The following is a 19087-nucleotide window of genomic DNA, read 5'->3' as shown; positions in this document are numbered from 1 at the left end:
AGATGGTTGCTTTGTATGTTCAGGCTGTGAATCCTGAGGTGAGGGGATTGATGTGACAAAGAATAAAAGCTCCTGATGATTTTATGAAGTCCTGATGAACTACAAATACGTTTATGTACCCACACAAGTTCTTCTGCAAAGTTTATAAAACGGCAGGATCTCCTATGGAGGCTATAAAACCTCTTGGACTCCTGAGGTTTTGTTAGATCCACGTGAGATCTTGTGGAACTTCTAAACTTTCAGTGAGGTCCTGCAGAGTTTATAAACTCTGGCTGGACCTTAAACAAAGTCTGAGGTTCCTGCAGCAGTTACAAAGCCCACCAGGAGTTTTGAATTGTTCACAGTATTAGTATTTCACAGAGAGAAATACAACTAACCTTTACAAAATTGTAATGTACTTTCTAACATCATTCAGATATTTGTAGGAGCAATTGAGGACATGAAGAATCACCAGATTACAGAGTTTCTGTCTACATGCTGAAGATGAAAAAAAGTCTTAAGAGATTAATGATATTCTCTTTATTACCACATTCCAGACAAACGTAACTGTACTCATTTGGCAAACAAATACTGTAAAATTTTAAATCAGTGGGTCTACCGGAAATAAAACATTTTTCCCATGAGAAACAGAAGTGAAGAGCACTTGATTGAAAATTAATCCAGCCATTGTTGGTCTGTGATAGAAACAACCTGAAAAAAAACAGTGTTTTATATCAGTTGCACAGGTTAAAAAAAAAAAAAAAAAAAAAAGCTTTTTGTATCTTTTGCTCCATGGGATCCTTTAAAAATTGCCAAAAAAAGTTTTTGAGTCTTCAGCTATATGAAGTTCTTTAGAAAGTACTCAGTATTTGTTTTTCTGAGTGCAAGAAAATGCAAGCCATTCCTTGGCTTTCATCCCTGCTGCTACAAAACATGTATTTCAGTCATCAGACAAAACATGAGTCATCACAAAGTGTTAGTACATTGGGCACTGATCTAAGGGGAAAGAGTCCTCACACATCTCCCTTCTCACAGGAAGTGTGTAATTGATTGCATCAGCTTCAAAAGATCTCTGGTAACTATTCCATTTTCCTCTGATACAAGAAAAAAAATCAGTCAAATACTGATGTGTAAGGTCTTCCATTAAGGGTATCAGCATGTCATAAATAGAAGCCTACATTTATGTTATTGAACTTTTAAATCACTCTTAGGAAGCTGAAACATGTGTGTACAAGAGATTTCAGTCACAAACAGAAATACAGTTTAAATAAAGAGTTTTCAATCTCTTCAGATGTTAAGTCATGCTTAACATTATCTCTGCTTAAAAATACCTCTTCTTCAGGATACGTTTTTTTCTTTCAACCCTTTGTATATCTCAGCTTCTGTACCTTAGAACATCATTTTAAGGGAAGGAGGGTAGTAGAATGTTGTGTGTGGAGAGCAGAGAAGTTCTTTGTAAACATCTGCCATTCCTTCTTATGTGGATGAATGCATAATGCTTCCAAGTACACAAATCACATTTTAGATTTAGATCTCATTTACATAATTCATAAGAATTCAGAAAATGTCCCAGAGGGCAAGTAAACACTTTGAGCATAAAATAGAAAGAAATTTGGAGAGCTGTTTCCTTGTTGGTTTCTTTAGAATGTTTTTAAAACTAAGAGATGGTTATTGCATGTAACAAAGTTTTTCTCAATCTATCTGCATGTAAAGATTCCTTTGTATGAAAATATTGCTCATCCTGCTGCAGGAACATCCCTCACACAAGTGAATTTCAGGAATTCAGCTCCTGATGACATCTGCATAAAACCAGTCAATTTTCTAGAAACATAATAAAATCTTTTGCCTGAAGTTTTCAAGTCCCAATTAAGCAAGACCCCAACTCCTGCTCTGTCAAGCTGAGAACATTATTTGGTGCTTGTTGGAAAAGGCCACTTTTCATTATTTTTTATGACTGTATTAACAATTTCCTTGCAAACACAATTTCCATCACTTGAGACCACAACAGAGTTGTCTCATGGCTGCAATACCTTGACAGTCTTTTTATCAGCTGGAGGGTGATGGAAACCAAAAAAAAGAACATGAAAAGATTAAATTCTCAAGCAAGTAGTGACAAACTCCTTGTCCTTGAAGCCTGTATAAATAACTTTCCTGTGGTTTTTTAACCTGTTCCCCCCTCTCCCCAGCCATCCCAGCAGTGAGGCATGTCACTCTGATGGTTCACATCCATCTCCTTTTATTGATGTCCACTTTGGTATCTACACAGGTCATCAATTTTGCTGCCACTTTGACAGCCTCTGGGAAAGGAAGGGCAGCCTTGCAGGACTTGGCATGCGGGGGGAGGCTTGACTCACTGCTGGACTCACAGTTCCAGTCGGATGCTGGTACCAGGGTCTCATAAATCTTGTAGGTGACCCAGGTGAACTCTGAGGCTCAGAGCTCACTGAAAACTGATCAGGCCTCTGTTTAGTTTAACAGGCCCTTTTCAGTGAGAAGTGAAGGGTTCAACAAATGCAGAAAACAGACATATATTAGTTGAAAAACTAATGACTTTTGAAAGAATGTTTGGCAATTGTTTAGAGCTGTCTATAGATCCATTATACTGACAAATGACCAACTTGGTCTATGCCAAACTGGAGATGGGCAGTGAGAATGCAACCTTGGTTTTCATTTTTTTCCTCCCCCATTTCCCTGCATACTCCCCACTTCTTTTGTGGCTTCATAAGAGCCACATGTGCTGTGGTGGTCAGGAAGACTTAAAGAAGGTGACAAAGTATACCTGTGCAGCTTATTTTTAACCTTACAATCAAACTGGATTTAAGCAAGACTGCAGATGCCCCTGGTGACCTGCTATTGACCGCCTGAACTTCCAAGTGAGGGTCAGCTGGGGCCCAGCATAGGAGGTCAAAAGCTGGTCAGTGTTCTTCAGCTTCAGCATGTTGAATAGAGAGATTTTATTGCTGTGATTTATGCAATTTGCACAGACAGGTTAAGGAGACCTTAAAACATGTCACAGTGCTCACTTACACTGGGTACACCATCTACTTGGAAAATAAATTTCGATTGTCCGTAAGAAATCTCTTGTGCATACGTCTTGAAGTATTTTCCCCTCTGTACTCTAAAACTTCATTCCCACACTCGACCCCTGAACATGACAAGGTTAGTGTTTTCAAATTTATTTAAACAATATGAGTGCACCAAATGAAGCACTTTACAAAGCTGATTAATTACAAGGCCAGAATAACAATTGATAATGAATTATTTTTGGGAGAGGGAGGAACAGCTAAACTTTTCATAAAGTTAAAATCTTAAATCAGTCACAGTGGTAATTTGAACACAGTGAAGACTAACTTTTAACCAATTCACAGAAATCAGTTTGGCATTTCCTTTTCAGTTTTTATGTTCCTTCTTTTATGCACCAGAAATTCTAAGGTTGATGGGAACCTGTCAGACTAACAGTAAAGAAGAACTGAAAAAAAAAAAAAAAAAAGAACTTTCAACTCTTTGTAATCAAAAGTCTTTTTTTTTTTTATTTTCCTGGTGAAGCTTAAAGCAGATTTAATTAATTTTACCCAAACCCCCACCCAAACGAGTTTCAGCGTCTGTGCTACCTGCTGCTCAAGCTCTTGGTCTTTCTCAAGCAGAAATGGCTAGTGGTGATGAGGATTTTCTGTCAGACCTATCTCTGACCACCAGACTTGTTTTCACTTGTGATCAAAGCAAGAAATTGAGCCCCAGGCATCAAAAGTGAAAGGGTAGGGCATTTAAAACACCTTTTAGTGCTGCCTCTTCTTCATTGTAGTAATTCACTGGTGTGTGTTACCCTGATTAGATACATCTAATTTAGCAAGATTTTAGTCCATAATAGCATATAACTGCATTTGACATAGTGAAGGGAAAGAAATATAAAATTTACTAAGTCTGCTGAAAAAATGGCTTTAGCAGCTGGTCATTTTCATAAGTATTTTAAGGATGCAGTTTTAATAAGCATATCCTATGCCCTAAATTATACTTACATGAAGCTCAAGAATGGCTGAGCATGAACTGTTTAAATCCATCAGGTAAGTGAATGGTTATTAATAAATATATTTATAACCAGCTGTAGAACAGAGGAGCACTGGTGGTTAAATAATAATTTGCTTTTAAAAGAACTCATACATATTACTTAAAGTGATAGACAAGTCTGTCATAAGCATAATGCATATTTTTAAGGCTGCCAAAATGTATATTTATCTGAAAGCCTGGAACAGATCCAAAAGACACTTCTCAAGTCAATAACTTGACTTGCAACCTCCTATAGAAGTATCTTTCTCTAGTAATGAAATATAGGAAAAACTATCAACTCCTTATTTCTTTTAACTCATAGGTTAAGGTACACAGTGCCGACCACTGATTTACACATAAGAGGGTCTGCAAACAAGTAACAGGAGTTGAATATGATCTCTCACCAATCTGCAGAGCTGGCGCTGACAGCTGTGGTCTTGTTTTAGCCTGCTGTGTGTGCTTACATAAAAGCAAGGCAGACAGTCTTCCCAAAGCAAAGAAGAGTCTTTTTTTTACCATAAGTTTCCACAGAACACCCTAAGCTTGTCTCAGAGTGAAGAACAAAAGTTGGCCACATATGCCATTATATCACCCGGCATTTTCAAGGGCACTGTCATGAGTCCACTGATGATTCCATGCTTTGCTCTTCACTGTTTAACAGTGAGTGATAGCTGACTGGGCTCCTGACCAGTTACAAAACTATCACGGAATAGATACCGGAAATAAGGAGTGAGATGCCTACCATCCCATGTCTTGGATTATATTACACAGTATAATATAGAATAAAATACAGAGAATAGTAATTCTCACCCTCACTTTGTTTATGAAAAGGACTGTTCCTAGTAGACTGACTGTCCATTGAAATCCCCACCATTTTTCATGCTATTCTCAGCCTTCCGAGGTGATCAGTTTGAGAAGACCCCATTGTCTATATCCCATGGTCCAAACCTATAGCTGTTAGTTTATCATTGTGGCTTTCAGGTGGGAAGTCTATCCCACATTCCTCACAAATCTGTGACAGAAACCTAAGAAAATAGAATCTCATTTACAAGCAGGTCTAAATTTGTTTAGGTATTTCTGCAGACTAAGAAAGGTTGAAGCCTAGAAGTATAAGAGCAAAAGATTTTTTGAAGGTTTTGTTCAGGGAAAGTTTCAAAGTTAATTTGAATCCTATCCACGTTTCATCTAAACTTAAGCTAGATTTCTCACAGGAACGCACTCTTTCAATGTATTTCTGAAGTTTGACACCAGGTAGAATTACAAATACTGCAATAATGCTGGATAATTCTTTTTGAATTGATAGTTATGCAAAGCAGAGCAACCCCAAAAGGAAAAACAAAACCTTCCTTAAACACTTCAAAATATTTTATTTGTGATGGGTACAATGTGCAAATTTCTGTCAACTTTTTCATTTTCTAAGTATAAAAAAAATTCTAGATCCTCAGTTAGGATTGTGAGAAGAGTGAAATTTACAGCTGTAAAAGGCATTTTCCTTGTTTTGGAAAATATACCAAATTTAAACAGCAGTATTTTAAGAAGAATTCTGCATCTAAAACTAACAAGATATTAATGAAGAAAGAAGTACTTCTGATGCCTGTTGGTCAGTTTTGGATCAATATACCAAAAAATAATATGATATAGAAAGAGACAATCCTAAATATAATCAGTATGCTTTAATACAGAGTTCCTGTTTCTAAACAATTGGAAAGATGAATAGAGTCACAGGTTAGATATACATAATTTTCTGTATTTGTATTGCAGAAGTTTTCCACAGGCAGTTTGTGAATTTTGGTGTTTCTTATCACTGCCAGCTCAAATTTCTTTTGATTCTTACCCTTTGTAGCACAGAAAACCTTGAACAGCCCTGAAGTTCCGGACGGAAGGTTCTGCCTTTATTGTTGAATATTGAACTGAATTCTAGTGCATCTGAAGTGTGAGCTGGTGAAGTTTGAATGAAAAGTTGGAAGGATGTGTAATGATACTTGTACATTTGTATGTAAAATAAAATAAAAACTATTATCAACTGATAGTATTTGATCCAAACAGGAAATTTTAGCCCAAGAACAGATTAAGACTAAGCCTGCATATGAATGAAATAGGTCCAAATGGAAGGTTAATCAGCTTATCAATAATACAGCATTAATGCTGTGTCATAGAAACATAGCACGTCTTTCATCTTTGTGTGCAGAAAGAGCAAGTTCAAAAGGAATCTGGTGCTTAATGTTCACCCAAGTGCAACAATTAGACTTCAAGCACCCAGTGCCTAATCCTGAAAACCAAAACTGTACATGAAGCTCCCTGGTTGGATTTATTTGCGTACCCTACAAAGAACTGCCAAACTTAATTATGTGTTTTCTCACCTTTCCTTGTACCTTCTCTTACTTTCTTTGAAAAGCAAATTCTCACCTATCAAATTCCTAAGAAGTTTGGACTTCTGGGTGTTCAGCACTCTGTACACATTGAGAAAAAGATCTTAACATTTTCAGTCAATTTTGCATTCACATTACTCAGTCTGGCATTCAAATAGAGTCAGCTTTCCTGTCCTTTATCAAGAAAGTACAAAGTGACTTATTATTGTACAAAGCAAAGACTATTTATTATATTTGATTTCCTAAATTAATATCTTTAATGTTTTATTACCATGCTGGGATTAGAGAGTTGCTCAGACTGATGAGCATAGAGGAATCCTAAAACTCTGGCTATGTGAAACATGTTCTTGAATGGCTTCTCTAAGAGGACACTATAAATAAATAGATTTATAGCTAGGTTTTACATTTTAATGTGAAAGCAGGTGGGTTCTTAGTTATATCTTCTGGGCATACACTGTGGAACAGACAAACATTGACTTTTGGCTTTGTGGCTTGCAAAGAAAGTCATCTCATGGACTCATACAGGGTGGCTTTACCTTCCCATAAATAAAGAAGTCTATAACCTCAAACTCAGGTATTTATCTTATTTTTACAAGGTTAAGTGTGCCTTCTGTTCAAAGAAGCCTCTTGAGAAGTCAGGTTAGAAACAAAAATACTATCTGCTTTTAGGTGGAGCATGAAACCCCATCTAAGGTGAAAACTGAGGTCATAAAGAGAATAATATGGGTTTAGCATGCAGTGCAGCTGCTGTATGCTGTATTTAGCCTGAGAATAAAAATGGAGCTTTTGTTTCCGCTACTGCTACCCCTTGCATCTTTCTAAGTAATTTGTTCCCTCTGTTAATGGTTAACTTGAATGTGTATTTATGTGGCAGCCAGTTATTTACTTAAAAATGTCTGATTTCAGAAATAAAGCAAACAGTCTTGACACAACTTTAAAAGGTTATATCTCTCCTCAAAAAAATGTATTTATGAAGGCCCATGCTCTTACATTGGTAACCCCCTTTATTTTTGCTGGCAGAAATCAGTGACTCCCATCATGTACTGAGGTGTCATTCAATTCTGCTACAGGGGAGACATCAACAGACCAAGTTCTGACTTACATTAGGACAGAGGATCTAAGGATGGTTTGTAATGAGCTAAATCAAGAAGAAGTAAAATAAATAACCTCTCCTCAAGCTGTATCATTCTCAGTCTTCACAATGACCAGCTGGGGAGCAAGGCATTCAAGGTCTTTTTTGCAATGAACGCCAGGAAAAAGCTGGAAATGGCAGATTCCAGGGATGAATGGAGAGGACTGCACAGATTTAATCCACTAAACAGAGCCATGGAAAAAAATCTAATTCCATTATTCAGTGGCTGCTGAGTGTATTTTACCTTAGGGAAATGTACTTCTCCTTATTTTCAGTAATTCTATAGTCCATTTCAGCCTCTATGCTTGAAAATTAACAGCACGCTAACAGGACTATTGCCTGTACTTATGGAACTGTCTGTTTAGGATTAGGCCAATAAATATTGATGGAGATAATTGTTCCTGCATTTGAACAGCAGACGGATAGAACTGGGAGTAGTTTAACTGGCATTTGCATTTATGCTTGGTAAACAGAGCTGGGTTTGAAAGTGCTGAACATCCAGCATTGCCTTCTGCACAGTTCACATTCCAAAGCATCAGTGATCACAAAGATCAGTTTAATAAAATATTGTAGCAAAGGTTAAACCAAACCATTTGAGCAGTAATTTATCACATCTAAATAAATAAATGCAATGGCAGTACATAATAAAATACATCTAATTGTCCTTTGGTAATTTTATTTTCTTTTTTTTGAAGTCTCATCAGTCACAATTTCTCTTACTTCCAATTTCATGTGTCATGTTTTGTCTGCACATACTTTTCAAATTGTGTTTAAGTTTGACCAGCAAGATATTCAAAGGTAGCTACACACTGGAGGAGAACTGTTTTTTCATTTCTTGTTTGTTTTCTATTAATTTCACTTTTTAAACTTTATTATTTAATCAGAAAGTTTATGGATGACTCTGTGCGATATATATCACCCAGAATGAAATAATTTGCTCACACTCAGTTTTCTACTTCATTAGCTAAGACGATTTATCACGCAACTAGTCAATCAGATAAGGAGGACCTTATTCTATGGTCATATAGCTCCCTGCATGACTTTACTCAGTTACTCAAAATAAACTCAATATGCAGTCTTTGCATACTTTGTGTGGCCAAGATGCATCAAGGTAAAAGGACTGACAGTTCAGCTCAAGAAGACCATTTAAGTGAAGTGTACAGCATAACCTGAGGGAAGGCTGTCCTCATGGGACAATGTTCAAGGTACATTAAAGAAATGAAGGGAATGGACCCTTCTCTGCAAGTGGCTGTGTGCCTGAAGTTCTCCGTGACTTGCATGAGTGAGTGATGCATAAAATCTCCTTCAATTAAATAATATGAATTGCCTCTGGCTTGATGAACGACTGCTAAAAACTGTGTGCTTCTCTCTAAGGGAAGTACACTTACTTGAATCCAAACAAAATGTCTGGAAGTTATATCAAATTAAAAAACATGCTGTGGCTGTTAACGAAGTGCCTCCTGCACTGGTTCTGAATATGATGCCCACATATCAAAGACCTCTGACATTGTTGCCACTGGATCTGGACACAGGAAATGCAGGATTCTGGGCAGATGAGAGCTGAAACTGAAGCTCCAAAAATCTTCCTTGTGCAAGTGATTAGACGCAGCTGTTTGGCTTCACATTTTGGAGCACTTGGACTCTGCAATCTGTGACATTTTTACAGGACCACATGTGCAGAGGGTAAAAAAAGGTATCATGCCCTGGCTAGACAGCAGATGTAGGGATAAAGAAATGTCTCCATTAAGAGAGAAAAAAATAAATAAAGAAATATTAAAGGGAGCTATCAGAACAAACACAGGAATTCATAAAAATTTTCCCCAAATTCTTCAAAATGAATATACACTTTCTTTAAAAACATCTTTGAACTTCTAAATCTGCCCAAAGTTATGAAGTTTTAAGATAAAAAAGACTAGGGAAACTCAAATGTCTCCTCGATACTTGCCCATATTTTATAATAAAACAGCTTGCTCAGCAACATTTCAGGATGAAGGCTCCTTCAGCTCAGATCATCAAAACATAAATACTAGGCTGTATAGGAGAAAGTATATGAAAAATCAAAGCCTAACATTTTCACCAACTCTCCTGGTGCTCCTTATTTCTCAGTTCTATACTGTAAAAGGACCACAGAATGATGAGGATTAGTCCACAGGAGCCTTTTGTAGAAATTGATGAAAGCTTTTTATTCTACGGTTTTGGTCAAATAGCTGTTTAAAGCCTGATCCTACTGCACAAAATTTTACTTTTTGTAAGGTCTCTACTACCCACCACCAGAGACCTTTACTCAGCCAGAACTCTGGTTTCTTTCTGTTGACTTTTTATGACTTGAAGGTGTTTGATTAGAGGTGCTTCTCTGATCAGTGTACAATACACAGAAATTTTTATGGGACAACCAGACTGTCTTGGGTGTCCTGAATTTAACAATGCAGAAGCCCCTGACTCTTGGACCAACAAGGTATTAGGGAAAACAACAAACACACTCTCATTTTACCTGAAGTAGGAATTGTGAGTGGGAGAAGTTAGATTTTGTGTGCTGTGGTTTCAAAGTTGTGATTACTGAGCCCTCCTTTAACTCCCATTTTCACTTAGTGAAGACAAAGCCCTGAATGTTTCCTACATCAGAAAGTAAAGCTGACCTCTGTTATACTTCCCAGAAACACAAAGGAAAGTGGTTTTTATGTCCTAATTACAGCAAAGTTTCAAAACTGGTTAACACCCACTGCTGGTGATGGGAGGAAAAAAAAAAAGCATGGAGCGAGGGCTGGAGCAAAGTGAGTAAAGTTCTTGTGGAGAAACGGAGGGTTTCATCTCACTTCTCATTATTTTGGGGGCTCTCTGGGAGAAAGCCGTTCTGAGAAACTTTATCATACTTGTTACTCTTCTTGAAACTCAACATGGTGGCATAAAATTAGAACAACACATCTTCTTCTAAAAAAATAAATCATAATCATGACAGGCTCAAAAATAATCCGAAGTCATGACCCAAGAAGACTGAAAGAAAACTGACACATGCATTGTAGGGTGGGTGGTGGGTGGTGGATTTTAACCCTTCAAAAGCCTTTCTACTGATCTTTCATTTACAAGGTGCTATTTCTCAAAACAGGGTGGGGAGGTGGGGGGGGAGGGGCAATGAGGGGAGAGACTTCTACTTGTTCCTTCAGTTGCCAATAGCCAGCCCGCAGCATTGGGAACACTCCTGTTGCGGGAGGGAGAGGGAATCAACAGCAGCACAAGCAACCAACCTAATTCCATTGTATCCCTGCCCATGGCAGAGAGTTGGAACTACATGATCTCATGGTCCTTTCCAACCCAAAGCACTCAATAGTGCTATATTATTTGATATTTTTTTCCTCACATGATCCCCTTGGTTTAAAACCAAACTCAATTTGAAGGAATGAAGAGAGGAAAGAAAAGAGGAAGAGATCAGCAGGTAGGACATAGCAAAATAATCTTAGAAATAAGGGAAATTGGGTTGTAAAAGATCAGCTCCTATAAAAATGTGGTCCTGTGAAGCCCAGTCCTATAAAATCAGATGTTGGAAAAAATCTATTCTCCATTTAAAGGAAAAAAAAAAAGGCTGAGAAAGAGAGCATTCAAACTATCTAAAATAAGCAAGAAAAACTAAATTCAGAGTAAGGCACTGTCAGTAAATGAAATGGTACCCAAAAAATTGTAAGCCATTTCAGCAATTTCATGTTGCATTGAAATTTCTCAGGCACAGTAAAGAGATCTTTCTATGAGATATACAATGGGAGAGGAAAGAGACGATATACTGACTGCACCATGGAAAACATGGCATTGGAAAGAGGCAAAAAATAGCGAAACCTGAACAGCTGATACAGAGTAAGAAAGAGAAATAGAAGGAGGAAGATTTAAACACAAAGATAGCAACCAAGAAGCTTGAAATAGGAACTTTGCTGGTCACTGAGAAACTTTCAATGAATACACAAGACGTGGGTGGCTGCAGAGACCTCTGTCCATAAGACACTGTGAAAGTCTGAGGTAACTCTGAGTCAGTTTTCCAAAGGTCTTTGAGGAATGAGAGTTTCTGCACAGCACTGAACATGGCTTTCCTGGAAAGGCACTGTAGATCTTTGACTCATATCTCAAAAAATGTAAGAGTAGGACAGAAACATGGCAAAGGCTCATAAAATATGTGGAAGAGTGCAGAGATTTCATCTCTGCTGATGTTCATCTTCTCACACACTTTGTGGAATTAGCCATCACCTGAAGTCTGGATGGGAGAATTTCTTGGACAGATATAGAGGATGGCTGCATTCTGAAAAAGTAGAAAAAAGGGAACCCTTTAAATAGAGTAACAGAAGATTGTGGAAGCTGTAAAGGATGTCTGCTTATGGATGAAAGTGTGGTGAGAAGGCAGTAAGGAGGCAGATGAATCATGGATGTGAAGTGTTCAACATCCTGGTGTAGGACGCTCTAAAACAGTGACTCAGGCCCCAGCAGAGCCTCAAGATGAGGAAAAGTTGTCAGCTCCCCTGGGCTCTGAGACAAAGAGCAGAAGAAAGCGCAAGTCAGAAACAAGTGCCCCAGTTTTCTCCAGACCTCTCAGTTTCATCTTTCTTTTATTACAATGTCTCCCTTTCCTTTATTTGTTCCCTGTTTCTTCTTTTTGTATTGTTCTTTCCTCAACTTTACCATTTCTTCCTTTCTCATGTTTCTTTGTCTTAACAAAACTGCCTTCCCTACCCCCATCTATAAATTTCCACCATTTGTAGGGTTAGAGCCCTACATGCCCTACAAAGTACAAAGACACCTTTCCACTTTGGCATTTTCTCTACTTTCCATACCTCTATTGCACTCTCTTCCTTAATTTCCCTTTTATTTTCTTAGCTTTTACATCATATTCTCCATGCCAAAACTTCAGCAAAAGATCAAAAGGGAAAACCCGGCAACACAAACTACAGATCTGATTGCAGCCGAGTGAAACTAAGTAAAAATGCTTCTGTATTAGCCACAGTTACTAACGGCATTTAATAGTTGGTGATCTGTAGTTTTTACTAGGTGAACAAGAGGTTGGAAAGCATAAGTAGAAATAGCAGGCAGCACAGTAAAAATTTCTTTTCTCGTACAAGCTTGTCCAAAGCAGCACATCTTTTGTGGGTATTTTTGTTCTTCTTTAGTATAAAGTGAAATCTTAAAGCACACTGTCGTGGTTTAAACCCAGTCAGGTAATTTGTTCTCTCACTTCCCCCCCTTCTTTCCCTCCCCCTGCTCTCGGAGGGACGGAGAGGAGAATCGAAAAGAATGCAACTCTAACGGGTTGAGATAAGAACAGTTTAGTAACTAAGGTATAACACAAATCACTACTGCTACCACCAATGATAATAATGATAAGGGAAATAACAAGGGAAGAGAATACAACACCTCACCACCCGCTGACCGATAACTCGCCCCCCAAGCCTGACCCAGCTCCGACCGATACCTCCTCCAACCCTGCAGTCTCCCAGCCCTTCCGGCTAACTCCCAGTTACCTCCCCGGCCATGACGTGCTGTGGTATGGAATAGCTCTTTGGTCAGTTTGGGTCAGGTGTCCTGTCTCTGCTTCCTCCTGGCTTCCCCTCCTCCCTGGCAGAGCATGAGGCTCACAAAGTCCTTGGCCAAACCAAAACATCCTTGTTATCAGCTCTGTTCCCGAGCCGAAAGTCAAAACACTGCACTGCACCAGCTACCAAGGAGGAGAAACATGACTGCTACTGCTGAACCCAGGACACACACTTATTGCAAAATATGGCTTGAGACATAAGTTACTTAAATTTGTATTCTCCCTTTGCACACCCCACGATGAACATAATCTCATTTTCACTTTCTGTCACTAAAAGAAGGAAGTGAGAATGACATTTGCTGATTAGAGAATTAGTAGTATTCCACACATTCTTGTTTTAAAGAATGCAATCACCCAGATGTTGCTGCTGTCAGCACAACTGCAATACTGTGCATGTTCACACTTCAGTACGTATTAAAAGCATAGTTTATAAATGAGCTGCATAACACTATGTCTGTATGGAAATATTATTCTAACATACCTTAATTGTATTCAATAGTCACATTTTATAACCTTTTAATTGACTAGTATTTAGTGTTTGGTAGTTAAAAGATTGTAACCAACCATCCATTAAAGTTAATTACCTGTAAATTGTGCTGGTCAGTTTACGTATTTCTTTTACTACGCTCAGGATGTGGTATTTTTCCAATTTCTCAATGGGCTACATTTAGAAAGGGAACTACAGAAGATCTCTTATCTGTAGCATGTGTGTTACAGAAGAATAACTCATATGACAGCAATCTTGTTAGCGGCTGTTATGAACAACATTCAGCATGGGCCATATCTTAGGCTGTCAGTGTAGCTGCTCTGATTTACACCAGCTGAGGAGTAGGACACATGTATGATTCCAAGGAATGGTAACTTTTTTAGATACATCAAATCTTTCAAGAGAAAGATTGTCAGTATAAAGCATAGTTGAGTTAAAAAACAAGGTTTCCAAGAGCAGTGAAGTAAAGTAAGAATAACTACAGTGAAGGTAGTGATAGTCCCTCTGTGTTTATCTCCATGTAGGACTCAATTTGTTCCTGTATGGAAGGACTAGTTGTAAAGTCCTGAAGGAATTCTATTAGTGCAAAAAAAAAAAAAAAAAGAAAAGGAAAGGTTTGAAATTCAGAAAAAAAATGTTCAAAGAACATAATAGAAAATTAACATGCTGAAATTGACTCTTGAAATATTCTCTTATCTATATTTAATTATTTTTCTCTGGTAGTCCAGCATGGTTTACAAGCATTAGCCTTTGACAATGTGTCAAAGATTCAGGGTTTGTGGCTCTTAACATCAAACTTGATATGGGTCCTGCAGGAACATGCAGTTTCTCTGGACTAATATATGAGTTGAAGCTACAACTGAAAAAAATACAGATATTTATATTTAAGTTTGGCCTTTATCACATCATAAAAAGGGATGTGGAGCTGTTGGAATGCGTCCAGAGGAGGCCACAGGGATGCTGCGAGGGCTGGAGCAGCTCTGCTCTGGTGACAGGCTGAGAGAGCTGGGCTGGTTCAGCCTGGAGAAGAGAAGGATCCTTAAAGGAGACCTTAGAGCAGCTGCCAGTGCCTAAAGGGGCTACAAGAAACCTGGAGAGGGGCTTTGGACAAGGGCCTGTAGGGACAGGACAAGGGGAATGGCTTTAACCTGACTGAAGGGAGGCTGAGATGAGCTCTTAGGCAGAAGTTCTTCCCTGTGAGGGTGGTGAGGACCTGGCACAGGTTGCCCAGAGAAGCTGTGGCCGCCCCATCCCTGGCAGTGCTCAAGGCCAGGGCTTGGAGCAACCTGGTCTAGTGGAAGGTGTCCCTGCCCATGGCAGGAGTTGGAATGATCTTTAAGGTCCTTTCAACCCAAACCGGTCTGGGCTTCTGTGATTCTATGAAATACAACCTTCAACAGAGCAGTTACAGATCAGTGCAAATAATAGCTACACAGCTGGGATTTTTATTTGTGATTTCGAGGAATTCAGACTGAAAACATCTTTTCACTTTCATGCACATACACTTTCTTCTCTTGTAGCTGCATCTTGAAGTAGTCACGTGTGATCTCTTGTGGTGCACTGCTAAGAAAATAACCTTCCAATGTCTTAGACGGATTTCTGTAAGCTGCCTTCAGGAGCTCACCTAAATACAAGCTCTGTTTAGGCACCTAACCAAGCTGGATCTGAGATGATATGGGAATGGTAACTTCACCTATGGGATGATGACACAAAGATCCAGAAGCAGACACAAGACCATGTGTTAGATGGCCAGATGTACATCAGTGTTTTACCTTCTCTTTCTATCTGTATGTATGATATGATTTGAACCTTAACTTCTCAATAGTTAGCAGACCAAAACCAGTAACACCTGCTTTGTCATCAACACAGAGAAAGCTAGATCACACTGTGTTTTTTTGCTGAGCAGTGGTCAATGCAGGAGACCCAGTCAAGACCTTCCAGTGTGATCAGCAAAAGGATGCCTTCTTAGGGTAGGTTAAGAAAATTTATTTTTAAGGCAAAGTCTGTAACTTGTCCAGCTTTCAGACCTGGCCCATTTTTATGCATAGTTAAAGAAAAAGAGGTATTTGGGAACTATTGCTGCTGTTAACTGAGGAGGGGTAGAAAATGTATTTCTAGAGTTGAGTTTTGTGCTTAGCTGTGCAGAGAATCATGGTGACCACAGTCTGGATCAGTGGCACTTTGGGAATATAAATCTATTTTCCTCAGTTTACTATAATCCTCATGCAAAAAGAAGGTATTACAATTTTAGTCAGTCTTCTACCTCTGAAAATTTAAAAATATATATACAAAAATTTTCAAATAAATCATCCTTAAAAATTCTTTTTTTTCCAGTAGTATTTTGTCTGCAAACCTAACGTGTACCTGTTTATATTTACAGTGTTAAAATATTTTAAAATAATTGCTAATGTTTATGTTTAAGTTGCTTTGAATGGACTATTTTTTGCTTTTTTAAAAACAACATTGGCTTATTGTTTCAAATTATATTTTGCCTTGCATTGGGAGGAAGTAAGAGAAAAAGAGGAAATTTTTGGCATTCTGGAAAGAGAAATCCCTTGATAAATGTGGAAAAGAGCAAAGGAGACAGGAAGGATAATCTTCACTGGGCTGATCTAGTTAAAAGGAAACTCAACAAATATCTTTCTAACAAAGGAGTAAGAACATTGTTCATGGACCTTACTGCAGTAATGAATAAGTCTCTACTAATGTTTCAAAACTTTATGAAGCACTAGCAACAATCACAAGCCACAACTTGTGATCAGCTTGTTCTAATGTTTTTGACACCATGTATGTGAAAATGAACATATATAATCATGATATATAAAGACCTGAAACAATGAAGACATCAATTCCTTTTCTTTCAGCTTAACGTTGCTCTTCTGCCAAGTGAAAGGAGAATTTATCTTGTGTAGCAACTTATATATGGAAGAGAGAGCACTGCAGAGCTAAGTGGTTCCTTTACGTGAAGTTACATGATCAAAAAACAATCAGAACTTTTATTTCTCAAATTAAATATCAACAAATTGCACACAAGGTGAGACTCTCTTGGAGAGCGTTTCCAACGTCCTCACACAGTTTTCTTACTTACCAAGTCTACACAATTCTTTCAGTTCTGTTTTCAACAGGTCTCTGTACTTTTTAGCCAGAAGATCCAAGGCAAAAACTGCTCAAATACTATGTAACCTTACACATCACATCTGTCTACTCTCACACCCAGTTTCAACAAATGCAAGCCATGCTGCAAATGTATCTGACTCAAAAAGTTGCTTGACCTCTGCCATGCCTCTCATAAGTGTCTGAGGCTCACTACTGTGTGGACTCATGGATTTGCTTTCACAAAATTTTATCTGTAGTCCTTGTTGCATACCTATGCCCTAACATTTATCAGTGTCCCAATGTTATTAAAACAGTGGATGCATACAGAACTCCCTAAAAATTCTGTGGCCACATTCCAGTGACAGAAAACAAATAAACAAACAAACAAACAAAAAGAAAGGAAAGAAAAGAAAAAGAAAGAAAAGGAAAAGAAATGAAATGAAAAGAAAAAAAGAAAAGAAAAGAGAAAAGAAAAGAAAAGAAAAGAAAAGAAAAGAAAAGAAAAGAAAAAAAAAGAAAAGAAAAAGGAAAAGAGAAAAGAAAATAGAAAAGAAAAGAGAAAAGAAAAGGGGAAAAGGAAAGAAAAGAGAAAAGGAAAGAAAAGAAAAGAAAAAAAAAAGATGCCTGTGTGTCAAACCTCAGTATCATGTACATAAGTGACCACTTTTCATTGCACAACCGGCTCATTTCTTTTGCGTTTTCAGCTGTATTTATCCACCATAGTACTGCTTTTGCTAGGTCACTAATTGCCTGTCACTAATTGTAGCCTACCTGAACACTGCCTAGACAAATGAGACCAAATTATGCCTGCCCATCTTGAACAAACTACATTAATTTGGTATAAACTGGATTTAGTTAACTATAAGTCTAGATACAAGGTGGTTCATTTAATTCTAGAAGAGGTAGGAAGAGGTAATCATGATCAAAAGGCTGATGAGCAAATTAATTCTTCAGAAACCACGTTTCTTTTTCAAAGTTCTAATTTTGCTCTGTAAAAGAGTAGAAAGGCAGATGCACACACATGAAATAAGCTACTGTTCCTTGCTTGAGGTTGTAGAAGTCTCTAACAGGATGATACCAACACTTAAGCCACTTAAGCTTTCATATAATAAAAAATGGGATGAATCCTTTTTATTTCCAGTTAGCCTGACTGAACAAAAAAATTGAGCAATATTTACCTTTAAGAAGGTTGATGTTTTTCTCTCTGAGAATATTTTTGAAGGTATGTTTCACAATAGTTACTCTGGTATTCTTATTTATGCTGAATTGCTGATGTTAACATATCTAAATATAATATATTAATTTTTTTTTTTGCATTTTTGAATGCAAGTTGAAACAAGTTTAGTGGAAAATTTATTTTGGAAATAGTTTAGTGGAAAATTATTCACAGCAATCTATTCTTTTATGGCTGTGAAAAGAGCTAATAGATATAATGCTTATTACACAAGTGTTAAAACATTTATCAATATAAATTCTCTAATGGTGTCAAAATCCTTGGTCCTTTTTCAGTAGGACAGTCTTTGATGGGAATTTTATCTTATTGCTTATTGCACTTCCTTAGGACCAATGCATGATTAGTTCTTAATGCAAGCCACAAAATGTATTTGTTAATGGAGATTTAAGACTTTAAAGCTGGTGATGGACTCATTCAAGATGCAAGTAGGAAATTAACAAAAAGTTAAACTTAAGTTCACTGAGTCCCACATAACAAGATCCTGCAGATTCAAGAAAGCTGGAAGAAGACAACATGATGAACATCCCCTGAAAATGTGAATAGTGCCAGTTCATAAAAACAGCCAGGAATGTGTCAGTCTGCATCTGACTGAGCTTGGTAAGTGAAGGCAGGTTAAGATCCTAATGGCAGCATGACTCTTTCTTTTAGAAAGCAGTGCAGACATAGGTGTTCTGCTTTCTAGCAGCATTAGATTTGCAATGGTTGGTTCAGCTCAGTTAACTGTTTTGATAATGCTATACTGGTTAAAGTTTTCCCAATCAGGTTCTCATGGTTTCCCAATCCACTCTACCTCCCTACTGAATGCATTTGCATGCAGTGCAAGGAGGGAAGTGAGAGCTGGAATGTGTCCCCTTACCAGCCCTGGGGCTACGTTATTTCAGGTATATAAAGCTATCTGGTCCAGCTTGTTAACCTAGGAAACTTCTAGAAAGCCTTTCCTTTTTCTGAGACAAAGACCCAAGCCAAATCCATGCTTGTTTTTTTTTAATGTTTTAATAGTAAGATTGTTTCCAAAATAATTATACTGTGGATTTGGTTACATGACGTACATAGGAAGAGAAAAGGAAGAACACGTATGACTTTCAGTTTCCTGAAAGCCAACATATACAGATGCAATTATTTTCCCCCATTATGTTCACACTTTACACCAATAACATTGCAAGGCCATCTAACCTACCTTATA

The 19087-nt window shown here is 37.8% G+C and overlaps 1 long non-coding RNA gene across 1 annotated transcript in view; it reads left to right on the top strand.

Annotated features, from left to right (window-relative positions):
• The window catches only part of LOC130593317 (uncharacterized), a 30294-nt gene extending 11435 nt beyond the window's left edge, over positions 1-18859 (top strand). The window contains exons 3-4 of the long non-coding RNA XR_008970779.1: positions 15400-15544; positions 18360-18859. This is a non-coding gene — a long non-coding RNA (uncharacterized LOC130593317). The remainder of the gene's footprint in view (positions 1-15399; positions 15545-18359) is intronic.
• Positions 18860-19087: the final 228 nt, after the last annotated feature.

The sequence above is a fragment of the Pezoporus wallicus genome, unplaced genomic scaffold (assembly GCF_028554395.1).
Source record: "Pezoporus wallicus isolate ANWC-B61680 ecotype Strahan unplaced genomic scaffold, APGP_CSIRO_Pwel_v1 contig_6580, whole genome shotgun sequence".
In the NCBI taxonomy this organism is placed as follows: Eukaryota; Metazoa; Chordata; class Aves; order Psittaciformes; family Psittacidae; genus Pezoporus; species Pezoporus wallicus.
Note: the sequence above shows the minus strand (reverse complement) of the source record. Positions and strands in the feature narration are given on the sequence as shown.